Below are 22,833 nucleotides of genomic sequence, written 5' to 3'. Positions count from 1 at the left end.
CGCTATATATTAACACTTCGATCTGGAACTAGGTCTCACACTATATATTAATATTTTGATCTTTAACTATGTCCCACCCTATGCATTAACACGCTATTCTCCCTGGTATATTAGCCCAGTATCACTATTCCTGTTCCTGCAACAACAACATACTCTTTCACAACCCTCAAGAGAGTAATACTAATGATATTCTAAACGTGTTTGCTTATGTAAATTATGAGCATTCCACTTACAGTGTCGATTATTTGACATGTATTTTGAACGTTATCGACAATGAGGCTTTTCAGCTTCGATCACTTCTTCTACCACTGACGATGAGTTTTGAGTATTGAACAAAGTTACCTTTAACATTATGTCTGTACTGTTTATTTTCGCCACTTCTTTGTTAACATAGTTCAACAATGATATTTGGAGGCAAATAATTCAAAGAGATTTCACTGACATGCAGCATTGTAGCACTAGATAGGTCTTATATACTATCATTGATAAACAAAAAAAAAATATCAATTGTACTTATTCTTTGCTACACGGTATATATGAGACACTAGAGAAATTTAGCCCTCTTTGTGGCTTCATAAAGTTAAGTAGTAACCAAACCAACTGACCAGACATCTACAAACTCAATATTCTCAAAGCGTGTGTGGCAAACATTTATGGCAGACATGTCCAAAGATTCAGATGTATCAAATTCGGTAATATGGCTTTTGTATATCAGCTGTATCATACTAAATTACTTAATGTAAAACACATCTGTATTGTACTTAATTACTTAGTATAAAACACAGTTGTGTCATACTTAATTACTTAATGTAAGACACAGTTGTATTGTACTATATTACTAAACTTAAGACAGTTGTATCGTACTAAATTACTTAATGTAAAACACATTTGTATTGTACTTAATTACTTAGTGTAAACACAGTTGTGTCATACTTAATTACTTAATGTAAGACACAGTTGTATCGTACTATATTACTTAACTTAAGACACCGTTGTATCGTACTAAATTACTTAATGTAAGACACTTATATTGTACTTAATTACTTAATGTAAGACATCGCTAAATCGCTTCAAATTAACAAAACTTAAGACACAATTAATTTAATCTTATATACGGAATTTGAAAATGTTAAATCACGTTGCATTTAAGCTTTATCTGAGAGCTGAATTGAGGTCAGGCTGTTTCGACATTAGCTTCACGTGGACTTCAGTTCCAATTGTCAGAAATTTATTGTCAGTTATATATAGTAAGTATCAACGCAAGAAATCATGCGGCATAAGTTCAAATGCCCCTGAGCATCATACGGCTGTATAGTTCGAGCGTTGTGTGCCTACAATATAAAATATATTCTATATGCTTCAGTACTTTGTCGATTAGAAGGTTATTTCGACCAGATTTACATATTGTATATGTTTAATATCATACACAATAATCATTAAAACTAAATGCTTTTCGGTGTCTTCCAAACGTATTTTACTTTATCCCATCTTTGTCTATGAAAGTGATATAGTAATGAAATCGGTTGTTTTTCCTTGCAGAACAATTCCAATCACCGTGTATAGACTCCAAACAAACAAACCAATGGAATTTAAATAAATGAAGAGTCGTAATTGCTCATATAATATTCTGTTCATTAGGTCTACATAACATTAAAATTATATTCCACTTCGTAGGTACAAAAACGGACCATCGAATTTAGTAGCTGGGCCATAGGATGACCACTTCAATATTGATTCTGACTTATTATATTCTTCTTGTGAAAATTCATTTGGAAGAAAATAAAATTACGAGTATAAACATTACTAAAATAGGTTAAAAGGAATACACTCACCAGATGGCGTTCATTGTTTTGATTTACAAGGATCCATTGGTACATTATGTATACTCAGTAATATCGTTGTATATTCTACCAAATAGTTTGCCTTCAGCAAATTTTGGAATAAATAGAGTAATAATATAGGGTGGTCTGAGATAATAATTGTTAAGTATTTTCGCTCTGAGGAAACTTCATGACGAAAACATAAGCTATACATTTTCGAATATTAAAATGGAACCATGAAAACAAGGTAAAATAATGTCATAAAATAAATATTACTCAGATGTCGGCCCCACGGCTTAAGGTTCATTATCGACTAACAGCAAGCAATTTGCCCTATGGTAACTTTTAAAAGACTGAAAATCATTTTAGCACCTTTATTCAGTCTTTCTTTAAAGATCAAAGTTTGAGTGACAGTAGTATGTAATGGCATCCCTCCAGCAATAATCTTTGATAAAATGCTACGAATGATTAAAAACAATATGTACTTTACTTTCGCCTATTGAAGACAATCATTATTAAGTTATCAAGAATCGTTTATTGTGCCAAACGTTCAAGTCAATACTGAGCATACTGTGATTAAAAATCAAAAGCTTGTTTCTTAATAATGAGGCAAATGCTTATTTTCGATACATTGAACTATTTTTAGATACATTGAACTTCCCCCTCATACAGAGAATGAACGATTACATATCTGCCTTTTCTAGTCTCCTGAAGCCATAGTAAACTTTATCATCCAGAAAATAAATTCAGACTAAAGCGATCTACAAGACGAAATGTTAGACATTTCCATACTAATTTATGGAGGCTATTTTTGTTATTACATTTGAACTTTTATTCTTTCTACAATGAAACAATTTCACTTTAAACGTGCTCTGTATATTTAGTATTGTGCGGGCATACTGTTAAATCATCTACTATCGTACCTAACTACCCATCTGTGCAATGACCCACCCACCCACCTACCAACTTACTGCCTCTTATGATAGACATAACAAATGCATAATACAATTATAAATTCATATTCTTTTATATGCAGTCGAAGTAGAGATACTATCATCAGTTGATACATAAACGAGATGAATGTTTTGGTATTTAATTTCTTCAACATATGTTTCAGTAGCTAGTATCATTCCTACCCCTAGAAACCAGAATATACTGGGTGAAGTCATGGACTTTGAGTAACTTTGAAGTGAAATATTGCAGTATAAGCATAGTTCATGCATCACTACCTTCCTTAGCCACAACTGGAGCGGATTCACATGAAAGGCCTGCAGCATGCAATCCACTCATCTAATTTCTGTACTCGGTGACATGATCAATTAACAGTTAACCTGTTGCTGGTAACCTATAATACTTTACATTGTATGGCGATTCATATGAAAAGTATACCACTGAATAACCTTGTCCTGCATTAGTCAGAAAGGGCCTTATAAGTAGGCTCGGATATATCAATGTATAACATGGACACATAACCACAAATAATTAACCCTGTTAGTATAACATGCAAAGAAGGCCACAGCGACATATTTCGGTTGTGAAGGTGTAGTAGCAACTTAGAAGCATTCCGTTATTAAGTCTTGTGAATGGAGCATGCTCGACACCTATTAAATGATTTTTTGCACAAAATTCCAGCAAAGTCAACGAAGCATGAAACATATTACATAGACTAATTTTGCACAAATATTGTAGTATTTAGCATAATGCATCCACTCACCAAATTTCTTGACACAATTAGGACAGTATGCATCTAAGATAAAAAATCACGAGCGGTTATGAGTTAAATGTAACAACTTGTATCGAAGCCAATAAATGATGAACTATTAGTCGGCATAACCTTCTTTGGCTTTATATAACGCCTGAAAGTTTTCAAACATCTGGCACGCTATGGATGATTTCATAACGTTTTTAATCCCTTCCATTAGATATTATGTAGCCTCATTAAAGATGGACTTTGTAGCGAAAGAAAAAATAACACTAGTTCAGACTGCAAATCAAAGATGTATATTCTCTTGTTGCTTGCTCAAATAGCAGTCAAAGTCTGTGAACAAGTTTTTGGCAAAACAAAAAGAAAATAATGTGCTGAAATTAAAGAATTCTTAATTGCACAGTTTTCATGCGCGTTACAACTTGTAGCATATAAATAATATAGCCTAGATGATCTATGGCAGACCCATTAGGTTGACATGCAAGAATTATATGAAATTCAACGATGGTTACAAATACCTCTTCGAAGTGATGGACGATTACTCTAACTAATCTTCAAGGCCAGAATGTAGAAACAAAAACAACGGAGATATTACGAATGACCCTTTCAAAGAATTCTTTGGACTGCACAATTATGAAAATGTACATTTTGAAGAAGGATGCTAGTTTTACTGCAAAATATAAAATATCTAATACTTCACAACTACTCAACTCAGCACATATAGTGTAAAGGTTTAGCAGATACGTAAACCTACAATGTGGAATTATTTCACCTAGAAGTAAACTGACGAGGGGTTTACGTTATACCCAGTTAATTGAGGCATACAGTGGCACTCATAACATATAAATATTCATGACTCCAGGTGATGAACTTGAACGTTTTGTATTTTTCTTAAGAAACTCTTCATGTGGTGTCATATATAATATACCATAATAAACGTGGCCAGATATTTCAACACACAAGAATCTGCTTAGTACACTTTTTAAATTTTGTTATCCAGTACTGCAAGCGCTATTTTGGCCTCTACTAATAATTTTGCATTGTGTTCAAGAGTTGCATAAAGAACATTGCTCTCGTGTTACTGATAGTCTTTGAACTTCATAATAAGACATTTTATGTGGTATAAAGAAGATGTCCAACAACCAATAAAGAAATTAAAACATAAAATTTTAACAACGTCACTGAAGCATCAAACGTAGATTCCATTGACTCCTTTTGCAAACATATTGTAGTACTTATCATGATGCATCGGCTTACCATGTTTTGTGTTTCTAATTAGGACAGTATGCTTATAACATACAAAATACCCGTGGTCATGGGCTAAATGCAAACACTTATTTAAGGTACTAAATGATGAATAATAAGTTGAGATGAACTTTTTTTTTTGTAAATATTTGGTAGTACAAAAGCCCAAACAGGTTAGGTGTACTCATGTAATTTGAGCTCCACGTTGGTTCGTTTGCTCCTGTGTGAAATCGAACACTTTTATGAGGCGAGATGCACGTTCAACTCTCTGACCTCGACCTATGCCTTACGCTGAATTTTAACATTCTTAACTGGAACCATATCTTAAGCTATATATTTACACTCTGGTCCCGAACGACGTACCAGGCTATAAATTTACACTCTGATTTTGATCTATGTTTCACGCTATACATTCTCATCCACTTGGAACTAAGTTTAATTATATATGTTAGCACTCTGATGTGAGGCGTGTGCAACCTATGGTCAGCGTGTCGTAAAAGTGTTCGATTTCAAGCAGGAGCAAACGAACAAACTAGGAGTTAGAATTACCTGCGTAGACTAAAGATGCTGTATGAAAATGATATGAAATATAATGAAAGAAAGAGCATCGTCACTTTGTAATCCCGTTAGGCACGGCCTACGACCTGGTTTTTCTAGTTATTTTATATCACTCAGCGAGACTTTAAAACGTCAACTCTCCAGCCTACGCCATGGAGGACGTTACCCATGCCTGTCTAGTTAACACTGATATGGAACTACGACTCGCTCTATGTATTGATACTCTGATTGAATACTACATATCACTCTATATTTCAACATTCTGATCCAGAAATATGTTTCACACTATAAATGAAAACTCTTTATTTGCAACTACTTCTTGCGCTATATATTAACACTAATATGGAACCAGATCTCATGCTATGCATTGATATTTTGATATGAAACCACGTCTCACACAATGCATTAGCATTTTAATTTGTAACGTCTCGACATATACATTTGCACTTTCGTTTGGAACCATGTCTTATACTGTACATTGACACTTTCATTTTTGGAAAGGATGCTTAGATGCTGCAGGTTGCCAGTCGAACCCCGGCCGAGCCATAGCAGAGATATAAAAATCGTACAAACAGATGCCTCGTTGGCACCCAGCATTAAGAGGTTTAGTGTTTTAGTGTTTAGTGTTATGACTAGTCGGCCTGCTGTCAGGATAATGTGACTGGGTCGGACATGATGCTAGATGTTTGCGGCTTGATGCACCAGTACGATACATCACTATTAAGTGCCACACTGCAGACATCATAGCGATATGACTGAAAATTCGAAAAGCTTCGTTAAACATCTAAATCACAGACACACACACACACTAATTTAGAAATACGTATCACGGTATATATTAACACTTCAATTTGGAACGTCGTCTTACGCTATACATTAACATTTTGATGATTTCTCACCACGTCTCACTTTACACATTTGTACTTTCATTTGGAACTACGTCTCGCGCTACATACTAACACTGTTGTTTAACACTTTCATTTTGGTGCACGTCTCACGCTGTACATTGGCACCTTGATCTGGAACAAATTCTCACGTTATACATTACCACTGTTATTTAGAACTCCCTCTCACGCTAAATATTAAAACTTTGATTTGGATCTGTCTCACGTTATTCTCATTGACTTAATAGCCAAATGTCACTAATGCAACTCAAGCATCAACATCCTCTTGAATAATACTCACGAGAATAATATGCATCCTATAGTAAACATGTTTTCTTATTTAAAATATCATCATCCCCCCTTCCAACGTCAATTATTTGACTTGCGTTTTGAAATACGTCGACAATGATGATCCCCATCTTATATCACCTTTCTGTATCACTAAGGATCAGTTTTGCGTGTAGAAAGATACTTTAACATTTTGTCTCTTGATTTATTTTACGCCAGTCCTTTGTTAGCAGAGTTTCTCCATGATCTTTGGAGAGAAATAACTCAGAGATTTCACTGACATATACCATTTTAGTACTAGATGAATTTTCTTCAGCATCAATGAAAACTATATAAAAAATCCAATTGTGTCAATTGAGCGACGAGTGCTTTTGCTGCACGGTAGGCATGAAACACTAGAGAAATTTAGTCCTCATTGTGGTTTCATAAAGTCAAGTAGTTACCAAAACCAATTCACCAGACATCTAAAAACCCCATGTTGCCAATGCGTGAGTAGCAAACATTTGTGCCACACATGTCCAGAGCTTCAGCTATATCAAACTCAGTGATATTAGCGGTATCATACTTACTTACTTACTTTTACTTACTTACTTACTTACTTACTTACCTATTTACTTACTATAAGACACAGCTGTATCGTACTTAATCAGTGTTTCCATTACCCTCATTAATGCTTCATGGATCGCGACAGTGTTTTATTCGACCCCGAGTGTTGATACTAAAGTCCACTTTTGACACAGTCTGACCTCCAGTTTTGCCACCAAGGGCAACTTTGACACCAGTCTTTCATCAATAGGGGATACAATGATAATTACTTAATGTATCATCTCATATCTTATAACTTAATGTAAGACACAGCTGAATCGTACACATTAATTAACTTAAGACACAACTGATTTAATCTTATTACCTGACAGACAATTGGAGGGCAGGATGTTTCGACACTAGTTTGTTATGGGATTTTATTCCCTATTGCCGGAAATTATATATATATATATATATATATATATATATATATATATATATATATATATATAATCATCAACGCAAGAAATCATGCGGCATAAGTTTAAATTCCCCTTGAGCATCCCAAGCCTAGAGAGCGCGGCTTTACAGTATAAAAGATATTTTATATGCTTTTGTACATTACCTATTAGAAGGTTAGTTCGATCACATTTATATCTCGTGTATTTTTTCAGAGCGTGCGCAATAGCCATTAACAATAAATGTTTTTAAATGTCTTCAAACCTAGTTTCTTTATTTTTAACTTTGTGTATCAAAGGGATATGTCACTGAAATGAATTCCTTTACCTAACAGAGGAAATCAAATCACTGTATATATACCTCAAAGAAATAAACCGATGCCTTTCAAATAAGCGAAGATTAGTAATATCCCAAATCATTTTCTTTTCATTCTTCTACATAAAACTAAACGTATCATCCAGCTCATAGGTACAAAAAGGAGACCGCTCCGGTGGCCTAGTGGTTAGAGCGTCCGCCTCGGACGCGGGAGGTCGCGGGTTCGATCCCCAGGCCGAATCATACCAAAGACTTACAAAAATGGTACTAACAGCTGCCTCGCTTGGCGCTCAGCATTAAGATGTTAGTGTTAGGACTGGTAGGCCTGGTGCTAGGATAATGTGACTGGGTGGGACATCATGCTACATGTCTGCGACATGATGCCCCAGGGCAAGACATCACTATAAATTGCCACAATGCAGACATCGTAGCGATATGACTGAAAAATTGTTGAAAATCCAACACACACACACACACATACATACACACACACACACACAAGACCACTGAATTTAATATCGTGGTCACAGGATGATCACTTCGATACTGCTGCAAGGTTATTATGTAAGTATTACGAAAATTCGTGTTGAAAAAAGGCGAAAAAAACATTAAGGAAAAAAAGGATAAAAATCAATCACCTGAGGGCGTTTATTGTTCGATTTAGAAGGATCCTTCGGTACATTATACATCTTCGGTAATATCGTTATACAATTTAAGAAATAGTTTGCCTTCAAGATATTCGGTGATAATATGGGAGTGGTCTGACAGAATATTAACTATAAGACGTTTCGCTCTGAGGACAACTTGGGACGAAATCAGAACCTATAAACTTTAAATTGGAAACATGACAAAAGGAGATAATAATGTCATGAAATAAACATTAATCAGATGTCATCCCTACGGCTTATGTTTCATTCTCGACTAACAGTAAGCAAGTTTGCCCATGGTAAATTTGAAACGACTGCAATTTCTTAACTTTATCCTTTCTTCAAAGATTAAAGTTTGAATAAAATCAATTTGAAATGACATCCTCTAGCAAAATACTCTTTGACAAATTGCTGCTAAACGAATAAACCATGGTCACTTTTTCTTATAAATAACACATTCTTTTCTTTCACCTATTGAATACAAATATTAATCATTTGTCAAGTAACGTTTATGGTCAATACTGAGACAACAAACATATGTTCTGTAATTATGGGGAAAATACTTCTTTTTTATTAATTAAGATCGGGTTTCTTCCTTCTCTAACCAGAGTGTAATAAACGATCACCTATCCCTCACTACGAAATGTTAGACCTTTCCCAAAACATTTCAGAGGACCATTTGATGACCACAGAAGTTTAGTATTCTGGATTCAGTCCACATATGAGGAGGAGGAGGTCAGGGTCAAACTGAAATTCGTCTAATTTAATGGAAGGAAAATGATCATATTTGTGAAATGTAGTCGCATAAACAAAACTTAAAGGGGCTCCGAGTGGCCGAGTGGTCTAAAGCGCTCTCCATTACGGATCACTGCCGTCTCACCTCTGTCTGCGCCGGTTCGAGTCGAGGATTCAGCCAATGTGGGTATGTGAGAAAGCTTTCTAGTAACTTCTCGTGGGTCGGTGGTTCTTTCCGGGGTTTTCCCGGGTCCTTCCTCCACCATTAATACTGTCACGGTATTTCTCGTGATTTCTAACTCTAGTTCTTGCCCTAAACTGTATATTTTATATGATAAGAATATTATGTAATATTGTAATAGCTAACTCACCGCAGAAACTCATTTCGCTCGTTTATACACATATGTGTGACACACCTTTCGAACATTTCTACCTGTATTTTATGGCACTTGTCGGTATAGAACAACGGCGAGAACTGTCTCTATCTTTCATCACGTGATTGAGGTTCTTCAAGACATGACGTTCTATAATGCAATCATCGTGCACAAAAACGCAGTTATTCTCTAAAGTTCATCATCAAATGAGTAGCAAAATAAACAGTAACTGCAAAACACTTGCAATCTTAAAGTGCAGCGGTTCAAATTAGTGTCCGACAAACAGGATATTCTACATTGACCGACCAAGTTGCATGCACATAATATGTATTCTTTTATTATTTTTAAAGCACACTCAGTTTTTGTGTCAAAGTTGAATCGAGGACTGTATCATGTTTATTTTATGTATGACATATTTTATTATACTAATAGAAGTAAACTTGATTTGTTTAACTCTTCAAATCTCTGCCATTGTGTAAACTATCTTTAGTGCACAATACGTACGCTGTGTATCACCTGTTACATCAGCTATGTCGACCAATGTCCTTTGCACTGCCATATGTGGTCAAACGTAACGTAAGGATTACACTGCATTTGGTAAGTACTAAAATTTAAGCCGTATGTTAAAGTAATGCAAATTTCTAAAGGTGCTTTTGATGTTTATAATTGCATCAGTATTCACAATATGTCATTTTGACTTTGGTGGTTCCGGGTGGGTGAGTGGTCTAAGGTGCCATTACAGATCTAGCACATCTCACCTCTTTCTGCATGTGTTCGAGTCTTGGATCCGTGCAAAATCTTGCCAGTAACATCCGGTTACATGATGGTTCTTCCCTGGTTCTTTCTGCACCAATATTATGTCCGCCATGTATAGTTCATAATGTGTTGAAAATACGGCGTTGCAGGAACCAAACAAATCCACCCTGACTTTGATTCTCATTTTCGTTTAGTCGTTCAACTGTTAAAATATAGAACAACAGAGGAGAATATCACTATTTTTCATCACTTGATTTCTGTTTTTCATCATATGGCATTCTATACTGCGATTTTGGTGCACACAAACTGACGAACATTATTTGTCAGCATGCCAGCATTCATTCACAACAATCAAACTCAACATTCATTACAGTGTATTTACACCGGTTGCAGTTAATACACAACACATATGACCTTTTGCTTTACATGACCTAGCTGTGCACACACACACACACATGCACATTTATGAAAGGAATAAACAATACTTCACGAAATCTAATTTAAAACGCGAAATGTACAAAAACAATATATTGTAACGATAACGATTTGTGGGTTTAATACCCGTTGTCAGCACACGTCAGCTAGACGTAAAGTCCAGTATATTTGGTGGCGGCAGAACCTGGCCAATCCCCGGGAAGATTCACCGGCCCACAGGAAGCTACCGGTAAGAGTTTTTGCCGAGCCGAAACCCGAACACACTTGTACAGAGGTCACATATCATTGGATAGTAAATGGATAGTAAATGCAATCGCCTTAGACCACTCGACCACCAGGAACCTCATCAACCGCAATGAGTATTATTGTATGCTGGGTGGACTTTAATCGTACCATCACGGTAGGTGTAGCAGAATCTTTAACAAAGTGCATTATCTATCAAGCATTTCTTTACTACATAAATCCATTATCCATCCGACACGTGAGGCACTCTGTAAAGAAAAAGAATCTCTAAAGTTATTGTAGATCTGTTCCTTTTGTTCTGTTTTTACAATTTCTCCTTTCATTTCCACTATAATAGCGCGATTCTCTCCGAGCACGGTTTCGACGGCTTCTAATTTCTTTCTGTACGACACATACATTTTGTCTCAAATCTTTATTAAAGAGTTGTACTTTTTACTCTATCACCCAAAATAATATTAATAAATAACTGCCACTAAAAACTAATTAAGCTAGGTAAAGATATCTTTCTTGCGTAGTCAAGATTGCCACATATATTGTTTAGAAAAAAAGTAGTTTAATTGTAAGAGATGTCAACCAATAATTCTCGATAGTTATCTAAACATGTCTTCTGGTCCATCACGATCGTTTTTGTATTTTTTTTTATCTGCTTGTAACCATCTTCTAGCCGATGGCGTGTGGCACAGAAATGGAGCGAAGTATGATTTTATCAAAAAATTGTTTTATTTCATGTCTTGATCTGATTTGGTGCCAAAACTGAAAATAATTAAACAACAACAAATCAGCATGTCAGCAGCTTTCTTTAAGGTACACGGATCGGATTATAGAAATGTTACTATTTTAAATGCAATTTATTTTAAAAGTAATTTATTTTAAAAGCAATTTATTTTACCCTATTAGTACATCACTTACCAATCTGAAACCAAAATAACGATACATTTTGTGAGCACGTTCATTTTCTTTTGTATTATATGTAAATAGATACCTTATTGTACGTTTCCTATTTTAAGAAAACTTTCGTTTAATATGTTATCGGCTTTACTTCTAAAATCATTGGTACAACGACGAAAACGCTTGTATTATTAATTAATGTGTTCTTTTGCTGTTCATCAAAGATTATTCAGCGACTTCTAAAACTATTTTATCAATTGAAAACTGGGGGAAAAACTATATTTATCAGCAGACCTCCTATGCTGACCAAACTTATTTCTATTAATGTGTTGGAAAGCAATTTAGAATCACTTTCTGCATATTTTTACAGATTATGACACAAGCCTTTAAACTTATCTTAGAGAAACAGGTGTGAAACTGAGTATGTCGATTACTCTATCTAAAGTAAGGTAAGAAATCAACTCAACTTCTTTGTGCTTATCGTTTGCCAAATCGCATCCTATTGGAGGCAAATATTTTAAAGTCTGTAATCTTGGGTATCAGGTAAAATCAATATATATGGAATTTGTTCTGATATCTGCTAGATATTTTGCTTGCATTTCATACCATATTCGACAGTACGCATCCAACACATCATTTATAGAATAGACAAATCCTTCGTGTACAACGTTGATATTCATTTGGCTTTCTGTCCATCTGGAAGTTATTTTTACCTTGATTTATACTATAGTGCAATGGAATTTTAAATTTCCTGAACAGGACCTTCGTAAAGATCAACAAAGTAGTATAATACTTCAGTTAAGAGTAAACCTGGTCAAGTGCATTTATCTACAGTAATGTTTCATATTTGTATGAGATTGACTTTTCCTATGCAAATACATTGCACCTCTATATACTATCTATATATTAATGTAAGCTACTCTTTTATTTCGCTCTAATCTGCTTACTTTCGCAGTTTTCATACCATTTACTCAGTGATTGCATCACTTACATTCTTTATTTTATATTGTCCATGTTCTCAGAGTTTATTCCTGATGGGTTTATATCATAGAACAGCTAGATCAGGGGTGGGCAAACTACGGCCCGCGGAACGCATGCGACCCGCCAAGGGCTTTCATGCAGCCTAGGAACAAGTCATCATTCGCACTGACTCTGTTTATGTTACTCTCTTTATCAAATAAATGTGCTTCTTTTGAAGTTTAAATTTAAGTTTTCAAATATTAACAACATATTAACAACTGAAAATTAATTATGATGTTATTTAGAAAAACCTTTTGTTTTTGCTATTTCAAATATTAATTATTTTACTAAATGAACTATGCGGCCCGCAACATGGTCTAAATTTGATTATGCGGCACTTGCACTGGAAAGTTTGCCCACCTCTGAGCTAGAAAAAATTATATATATATATATATATATATATATATATATATATATATATATATATATATATATATATATATATATATATAATCAGCTTATCATTATATCTTCTAATCTGTTCTTCCTCCAAATCCTCCTTTTCTTCTTCTTCATGTGCTATTAGATCTCTTAATATTTCATTCCCTCTCCTTAAATTATTCATTTTCATTTTCAGTCTGTGCGGGCTAATATGAATAATCCAATCTAACAAGCATTTCTTTAACTATCCCATAGGTATTCACAACCTCTTGTAACTTCTTCGTTTTGTCGACGTTGGCATCGTTAGAAATTCAAAGATGAAGTGCGCGATCGACGATTGCTACAGTTTATAATCCTCAAACAGGGACGTCAAGGAAAACATCCCCTGACACTAACTATACATATCACATACCAAACAATCCACAGAGATTAGAGTGCTGACCTAAAATAGATGTTTACAAACCAACACACTAATACCAAAAATTCCAAAACACTCTATACCAACAGATAATGGAGAAGGTAACTGTTTATTTACAAAACACACCATTACCTACAATCACACCAGCAAAGGAGGTAGTCTTTATAATCACACTAATCCACATTCACACACAACAAACACTCATTAGTGTAGGGACAGGGGTTGTATTAAGGGAAATAAACACGTACAGACACACACACACACACACACACACTATCATGCCAGCATAGGAGTTAGTGTTTATAGTCACACTACTCTACTTTCACACAAAAACACTCATGAAAATAGGGAGAAGGGTTTTGTTATATGAAAGACACACACACACACACACACACACACACACACACACTACCATCAAACACGAACATATTTAGCAACTTGATCAGTCTCTCTTTTTTAGAGAAGTGGTTAGCCCTGAGAAAGGCTGTTTTGTTCAAACTCCAAATGCACCTGGCTAATGCCTGCACCTTCCAGGCCGGGTACCACACACGCAGCGCCGACTCCAATCCTTCTTCCAATTTATTGCTGTTGCTGAGAGCGCAGATGGTTGATGAGTCCCCTTATCATCCCATTTCTCTTCTTTGAGGGATATTGAAGAATTCCCTCCTTCTCCTATTCACACCCGTTGATGATGAGGTCTCTGCGGCTCCCACTCTTACCGTTGCCTCTCCAATTTCTCATTCCAGTTATCTGTCTGGGTCACAGCGGCTCGCGGTATTGGTTATGACTGTGGCTGACGCTGTGGTGGTGATGGTCTCTTCACTGCAGATTTGACCTCACACGTTTGATTAATAATGAGGTGAGGTAAGATACACTTTTTCTTTTTCTCCTCTTCTATTCTTTTCTCTCCTTCTCCTCCTCTTCCATTTGTTACACTTTCTTCTATTGCTTGCATGGCTAGCACATCCAGGACTGAACTGAACTGAATTTTGATTAAAGAGGTTTTCCTAGGGAAGTACATGTACCTCTGTTTAATACCTGCACTGCAGATTTTTAATTACTCCTGGGGGAACGAATTGGTGATACATGTACTCACAGATCACTATTTAATTTAACCTTCAGGTCGTGGAACTAAATGTCCCTAACGAACTGAATGAAGGGCTTTCATGAGTGGGAATGGGCCCAATACACACTCATGTTAAAGGCAGATGAATTTTAGTCTGTTATCGGCTGGTCCAGGTGTCAACAGAAACAGTACGTGAAGCCCAGTGCGATCGGTCGCTACTATGATGTCACATGGGGACACCTGGGTTTGACGGGTGCAAATGGTTCCACATCTCCGTCATGGTACAGGAGGTCCGGGTGAGGCAAGGAAGGAAAGGTACCAGGTAGCAGGCGCACACGCACTGAACCCTGAAAGCCAGCCGTACCTAATGAAATTTAGTTCAGTTATTGTAATGGATAATTAAAAAATGTCAATAATGTGTAAGCCGCCTGTGCAATTTGATCAAATCGATCAAGTCTTACAGTTTTCCTACGTCTTAACTAATCTAATAGTTCTAGTTCATAGTGTACATTGTAAGTGTCCTATAATTTTCTAAAGACTAATATGTCTAAGCGACAGAAAAACGTTTGGCCATTATTAGGCTGAGTAAAGTTTAATTTTGAGGCGGTGGATAAAAGGATCAAGTCAGTGTAGAGGTTTTTATGAATTGGCATTTCAAGCCAAAATGAAATCCGTATAATAATAAGGCGATTTGGAGCCCTTAGAAGGGCTATTTTTGCTTATGGCTAGAAAGTGCCACGGCGATCCTCTGCATTCTTCCACTTTGCCGAACTTCGTGTGTCTTGTCTGGTGATGTCCAGGAATGCATATCCGTGTAATCCGGATAAGTAATCTGCAGCTTCCACCAGTTGCCAGAGTGGACATTGGTTGATGGCACGTTGGTAAATTGTGCAAAATCCTGGCCCCGTAATGCCATTGAGTTGGTCTAGGTTTGTAAGTTTATAATGATATGCAAACAAGATACTTCACAGCGTTTATAAAGTGGCCTGCTTTCTTTACATCATTAAGCGCTGGTCCTAGTCACATTTCCTTAAACCTTTTGCGGTCGCGGTCAGTTTTTCCTCTCTTCTACATCCACTCCGACCACTTCTTCTTCGCGACGACGACAGGCCTTCTTGTTTCTTCTTTATTTTCCCATATTGAGAGTAGCGTACTTCTATTCTGCTGTGTTCTTAAACTCCAGCCGCAGGCAACAAAAAGGCCAAGGCCTTTTACTGCATTCACTGCGGGAATCAATCGTTCCATCGCTAGATCCATTTATTTGTTGCTCGTTGCTCTCTTCTCTGCAGACTGCTTATCCAGGAGACGGCGAGCATACTCCAGCTGTATTTCGAGTTCCAACAGTTTGGAAATTCTGCTCATTTTCATTAATGTTGATACGTTGACATGAGTATCCTGACTGACGAACCTTACGTTTTATATGTATGTCGCACGGACGTAAAGGAAAACAACCCCTTACATAAAAACTAACAATACCCGGAACACAATCAAAAACATGGAACGCGCGGACCTAAAAGAAACACTCATTTCCACTTTTTCCTACAAACGCTTTATTACCATCCGTACATACAACCCTAAAACAAAAAATACACAAAGTGGAGGAAGAAGTAGCAGAGACAAAAGAGGTAGCCATAATGAAGAGGAATTCACTTTTGAAACGAACATAGACAAAACAAGAGTTTAATACTTTCTCAGGACGCGATTAGGTTTTAAATCAAATTTAAAATTGAACACGAAAGACAAATACATAAGGGCTAAATGGTTAAGTACATCGATAAAATACACATCAAATTGATCAAAGTGGAATATAAACAAGTCAATGTAGAACATTTTTTGTAACGAAGATGTGGTGTCCATGAGACACTGGGTAATGTTCATAGAGTTTCTACAATTGGTAAAGTCACACTTGTATTCTCCAAGAATGGCCTTTTGGGGGTGTCCATGTCAATGATGGTCCCGTTCTGAATGGGGTGGTTTTCCGCGGTGTCAGGTTCTTCTTCTGACACTGCAGTTAAACAGGTTTAAAAGTTATCTTTTTCACTGAACGGTTGAAGTCACCAAAACAAATTTCTGGCATAGTTTTCTTTTGTCCAAGCCTCGAAACAATGACCTTTCCAGTCACGTACATCTTGCCAGTGAGGGTGTAAGTCATACACTATACAGACATCTTCGTAAATATCCTCACAGGGACTAAAGGTTGACGAATCTTTTTTTCCCTGAGAGGTTGAGATGTATCGAGATGAAGCGCAAATTGTTTGACATAATGAGTCTCTCGTGTACATCAAAAGGCACCACCCTCATGTGTTTGGTGGTTGTTACTGTTCATAAAGAATCTACAAGGAATCGGCTGGTCAACAAAATCTCAGAAAGGAAGTCACTAAGACACGCACCATACGACGACTCCAATTCAATGGACACAGTTATCGTAAAAAGTGTTGGTAATCCTCCACAGTCTGAATAGTGTCATTGCCTTCCTTATACGGAATATGCTGTATCACAGCTGATGAAGGTCGAGGAATGGTATCAAGTTTTTATATTCTCTTTTGTTGAAGGTAATACACGTACGTTTTGAACGGAAGCTGTTTTATTTCAGTACGGTACCACAATTGTTCAGTCATTAACCCACACACCACAGGTCGCACAGAAGTGTCCTCATGAACCAATATTTGTGTGTGCAAAAGACTGTGGTAATCCTCTGACACTTCCATTGGAATTTGGTGTATTATGGTCACCTTGTAAGTATAATAAGTGGCATCCAAGACTTTACGAATTGCACGTGATACATCAATGTCTGACCATTGGAACACTTTGAAATGAATTAATCCTCTGATAACATTCAGGTACCAGTGGCTCCAACATCGGTGACGTCAAGGATGCAATTGTTCTTTGCGTTTGACTGTATTTTGACAAACTTTTGGTTAATGCGTTTTCTCAGCTCCAGAGATAGATTCTGAAAGTACTCTTCTAAAATAGACATTCACAGCAATGCCTTTCTTTTGTTAGAGGCAATAAGTGTAGTTTCTACACAGAGCTGATCGTACTCCAGTGGCGAATCTAAATTGTTAAGTCACAGACTTGTACACCACACACCGTACATAAATTTCATCTCCAGCCAAGATTAAATTGTGCAAAAGATTTTGGTAACCCTCTAACTCTTCCTCTCGGATTCGTTGCAGTAAGTCTACCTTGTAGAAATAGAACCACGCAAACGAACGCATCTCGTCCTTGGTTAGTTCATCAATGTCTGACCCCTGGAACGCTTTCATCAGAGCCAGTCCTCTTATAGCATTCAGATACCAGTGGTTTAAACATCGGTGACGTAACGGACGCATTTGTTCTTTGAGTTTCACTTGTATTTTGACAAACTACAGGTAAATGTGTTCCCTCAACTCTACACGCAAACAACGAATGTTCTCTTGTAAAGTATTCACGAAGAGATTACTGGTGTCCCACTAAACTACCTTCAGTTTACCCGTAGTAACAGTGCGAAGACCTTCAAGTATGTTCCATGTAAGCTGAGTCTTTCTGCTCCCACATGTGAAGTGACAAACCGCAACTGAAGCACTTGACTTTATCACCTTCACCCAAGTAGATAAGCTCTAGCTAATTCATTGGTGGTAGGTCCTCCTATATAGTTAGGCCACTTTCTCTTGAAAGTTTGGAATCTACTTTCAAAGTCATAGTATCAAGACAAGTGCACAGGAACGTATATCTTGTTTAACAGGTGCATTTCGATGAAGCGGTGGTAATACCCGCAGTAATTGGCTCAGGCATGGAGAACATCCCTAGGGTGGTAGCTCTAAAGTACTATGACGTTAAGGATGACATGAAAACCAGAAAGTGAGAAGGTGTACTGTAACGACTGACATCGATTTCGCATCCGTCAGGTTTGACACGCACATCATCACTTTCCATGGTAGGTATAGTAGTAGTCACAGCAAAGTTCCCATGATGTCCTGCTGAATCACTGAGGTCACAGCGTACGGCATTGCAACAATCGCAAGGTACAGCATCGCACTCCACTTGAGAATCATCGAACTTGAATTGTGTCTCTTTGAAAGGATTAATTTTTCTCGCTTGGCAATTTCAATCACAATGAACTATCGGTCTTGAACGTTTTTCCTTTTTATATGCTGACCATTGTCGACGTGTCCGTATGGTAAAGTGGAGTGGTTGGGAAGCCGAACTAGCTTCTGGCACACGATGTGATACAGTTTTTCCAAAGGTCGACTGACGATTTGGTCAGTGGATAACGTGCAATCTTAGGTGGTCACTTTAAAATGTTGATCCTCTATTGAGTGCAAAGCTTATTTCAATTCCACAAAGTTAACCACTTGACTGGTGTGATAATTTAGAGTCAATCCTTTCACTTTACACTCAGTGTGCACTTCTCCTTCTTAATCCCAATATTCGTAGCCGAAACTTTTAGGACCACCTCTAGAAAAACTTTGAATCTTGACTGCGGAGTGCTCGTCCGTCCAGGCTCCTAAACGTTCTCTTTCGATGTCATGGTGACAGTGACCAAGGCAATCGATGTAGATGCAACTAAACGTGTCAAAATACAGGACAAGATCTCCTAACAGTTCTAAGGCTTCGTTCAATTTTAAGCATGCATGGGCTGTCACACAGCCTGCAATGATTATAACTCCAAGTCCGTAGGCCTGTACAAAGTCTAGTTCTTCTTCTTAATTTACTAAGATCAAGTCCTTAGAAATGACTTCCAAGTGTTTCATGTATTTGGTTTTGTCGTGAATCATCTGGGAAAAACGGACGGTTCTGTCAAATACCCGTCTTGGGTAAACACGGACGTTGTCCCATTCCCCTCCACACACACACACAATTTAACATCACTTTGGCAAACGATCGCCTTCCTTCGTTTTTCTAGACGTGGTCTAAAGTTCTTCTCAAATTGTTTCTCTTTATATTTATTTTAGTCTTCGGAAGTGTGGCGCCAAGAAGGATAACCGCTGACTTCCTATTCTAGTTGCAAAAATGTGCCCACGTAAGATTTTTTCACATCCTCCAAGAATCTTGCGACAGTGAAGGTAAATACTAAAGATGGGTTCTTGGATGCACTTCTCGCACGAATAAATTAGGACTGTGAATGCCGGTCTCTACCGTGCATTTGAAATCGAAAAAGATGAAATTACTCTTCTTCCTCCTGGTGGGGTTGGTATTTATGAATACAGCGCTCGTGTTCCATGTCCACTGTTTGGTGACAAACGTGACATCGTTTCTTTCCTGAACACATTTGCGCCTTGGTACTATTGGTTGGTAACAGGTTAGAATGACGAATGGTCGCTGACAAGCTGGTCGATGCACTAGTTTTTGTCTTTCGCCAAGACAGGGTTTAGAGGCAGAATATCACTCACATTTCGATCCACAATGCTTGTTTTGTTCTCGATTGTTATAGCAGCCATAGTCACATTTCTCATAATAGTAACCTTATCCCAAGAATCAGGTGATACTGGTAGTGGCATCGAAATGTTCACAGACGTGAATGTATTTTCCGTCTTTGAAATCTTTGTCTCGAAACAAGAGAGGTCCGCGCACTTGTTGAGGGTCCACTTCCAAGGTGTATCATGGAGCCAAGACGTATTGCAATTTTTGTATTTCAGGAATGCCTCAGGGTGTGTCTTTGGATAGGCCAGCTTGATGTAACAGGAGTTCTGCTTCTCTTCGTTGTTTGGCTCGGTTCGATTTTTGAATAATTTGCCAGGCTCTTTTCCATTCTGCCGTGTCTCATTTGTCAGCATACGTTCATTCCACCAATATAACACGGGCTAAATACATCTTGTCTTGGTTGTTAATTCGGAGGAGACTGTGTTTGGTTCTACGAAGGACGTCCATCAAAAACATTTTTCTGCGCTGTCCGGTCCTTTTTGGAAGAGAAACTTAAACCATGTACAGTGTCGCTTTGGCATCAGTGATGTGAAACTTGTTGTTTGACTGCTGACCGTTTTGAAACACGTCGATGACTTTCAAATGTGTCAATTCTGGTGGTCTGCTATACTCGATCCAAATGGGGTACTTAGACTGTCGTGATAAATTGAAAGTGTCAAACGATCATTTTCGTTGCTCGAAATTGCCGTTTCAGTGTTGTTAACAATGAATCCCACAAATCCAGCGGTACGTTTAACTTGAAATCTTTCATTTGTTCGTGTAGACTGTGGTTCTAAATTTTCTAGAGAAGCATTTATCCGTCTCTCGAAAGTGGTCGTAGTTTTGAAGTGTTACTGGTGGTTGACTTTGGGTTGACGTAGACTCTCTGGGTCTGGATTCTGACTCACCCATGTCATCTTCAAAATAACTTGCATTGAACTGAACCAAGACTTAAACTGCTGTGCGATGAGCTACGTCAAGTTTCTGCCTCTTACTTTCTTCTTTTTTCATGAAATGGTGCGATCGTTTCATATTTTGATTGCAAAATTTTAAACGTCATGGTCCCTTATATATAAATCTAATGTGAGTGTCTTCCCTATATAAAGGACCAGTGTCTTCCCACAAAATATTCATTTCACTCTCAATCCTACCAGAAAGATGAAAGAGCCAACAAAGATCGAACTGATCCGAGCTTTGAGAGGTGTCATAAACAGGTTTTCTCTATAGAAGCCAACGAACTTCTTCCCTTGCTTTCTAGGCAAAGTCAATATAATTGCTATATCTGATTTGAAGAAAGGGCATAATTTTTCTGAATTTCCACAACGCCAAAGTAAGACCAACGTAAAAAGACACAAAGGTCAAGATACCTGTTATCATTGTCAAGAGAAAGGACATTCGTCTTCAGACTGTCCTAAGAAAAAAGAGAACCAATACAAGAAACAAGAGGAGCAGGAGCAGAGGACTTCTGAACATGAAGGAGAACCCTGTAAACAGGAGGAAGAATCCAGATCCAACCATGAAGAGAAGCAAAGAAGACGAGAAGAAAGTGAGGAAGAAAAAGAAGAGGAGGACAAACCGGTGAAGGTAAAGAAATTCAAAAAAAGGACATTTTTGGAGAGAATATACCAGAAAGAAAAATGTAAGCGTCTCTTTGTTTTGATTTTGATAATCATAATAAGGAGCTACTCTCATGCACTCACACACGTACATCATGGGGAGAAAAGGAATTTGAGTTTTATTTGATTTTGGCAACCGTTGATTAGTCTTTTTTCGAGAGGGGTGAGTGGCCCTGCAAAGGACTGTTGGATTTTGTTTTTTTGTGCGTTTTTTTTTTAATATTAAAAATATTCAGGAACGGGAGGTAATGCGCTTTAACTGCCTTATACCTTTGACATGGCCAATGCTACTTCTGGACCTGCAACTATAGATGATTTGGTAAAGATCACTAGTGCTAATATCTCAGGCGTAGTGGAAGTGTGGACGGGGTTGAACTGTTTGGTTCGGGAACGTCTTTTTCTCATGGGTCGCATTAAAGAAGTCTGATACATTTGTTTCAGACTCCTTAACTCTTCCAAAATGTCTAAGAGTAATCACCGTTTGACTTTCACTGTCCTCCTTCTCTACTAGACCTTCTTTCTTCTCTGCTTCTTCTTCATCCTGTCGTTTCATTCCTGCCTCTTCTTCTTCTCGATGTCGCTGTTAAATGGGAAAGGCTTGTTCTGCTTCTTTCTGCTGTTGCCAAATTGTATCCAATTCTTCTTTCTGCCTCTGTTTAAAATCCTCGACGTACGGTAAGGAATGATATTGCGGCGAAGGTGCTGGTACCGGAACAAATTCTTATGAAGAGAGAAAATCCGCTAAATGCCAATTAAAATCGTTCTCTTCTGGAAATAGGACTGTGGTTGTTTTAGTAGCTGATGCTATGCCATCACTCCTTGTATTCACGGCCGGTACATCCCAATTCATCTTCCTCGTAGTTTCTGTCATGTTCTATCAATGTCACATCCATTCACTGCGCACAGACATTAACGCACCTATATAGGGAATGTGACGTCACAGGCAACTCTCTTCGGATTGGAAGACAGACTCCGCACTGTGACTGAATTTTGCAACGTGTGTTAGGATTGGTGACCGAACTCAATCCGTTTCGATCCGTTCTTCCACTTTAAATGACCGCGGTTCACCTCAT

Source organism: Sinohyriopsis cumingii, chromosome 19, assembly GCF_028554795.1.
Source record: "Sinohyriopsis cumingii isolate HCF-2022 chromosome 19, ASM2855479v2, whole genome shotgun sequence".
Classification (NCBI taxonomy): Eukaryota; Metazoa; Mollusca; class Bivalvia; order Unionida; family Unionidae; genus Sinohyriopsis; species Sinohyriopsis cumingii.
This window is presented reverse-complemented; position numbering follows the sequence as displayed.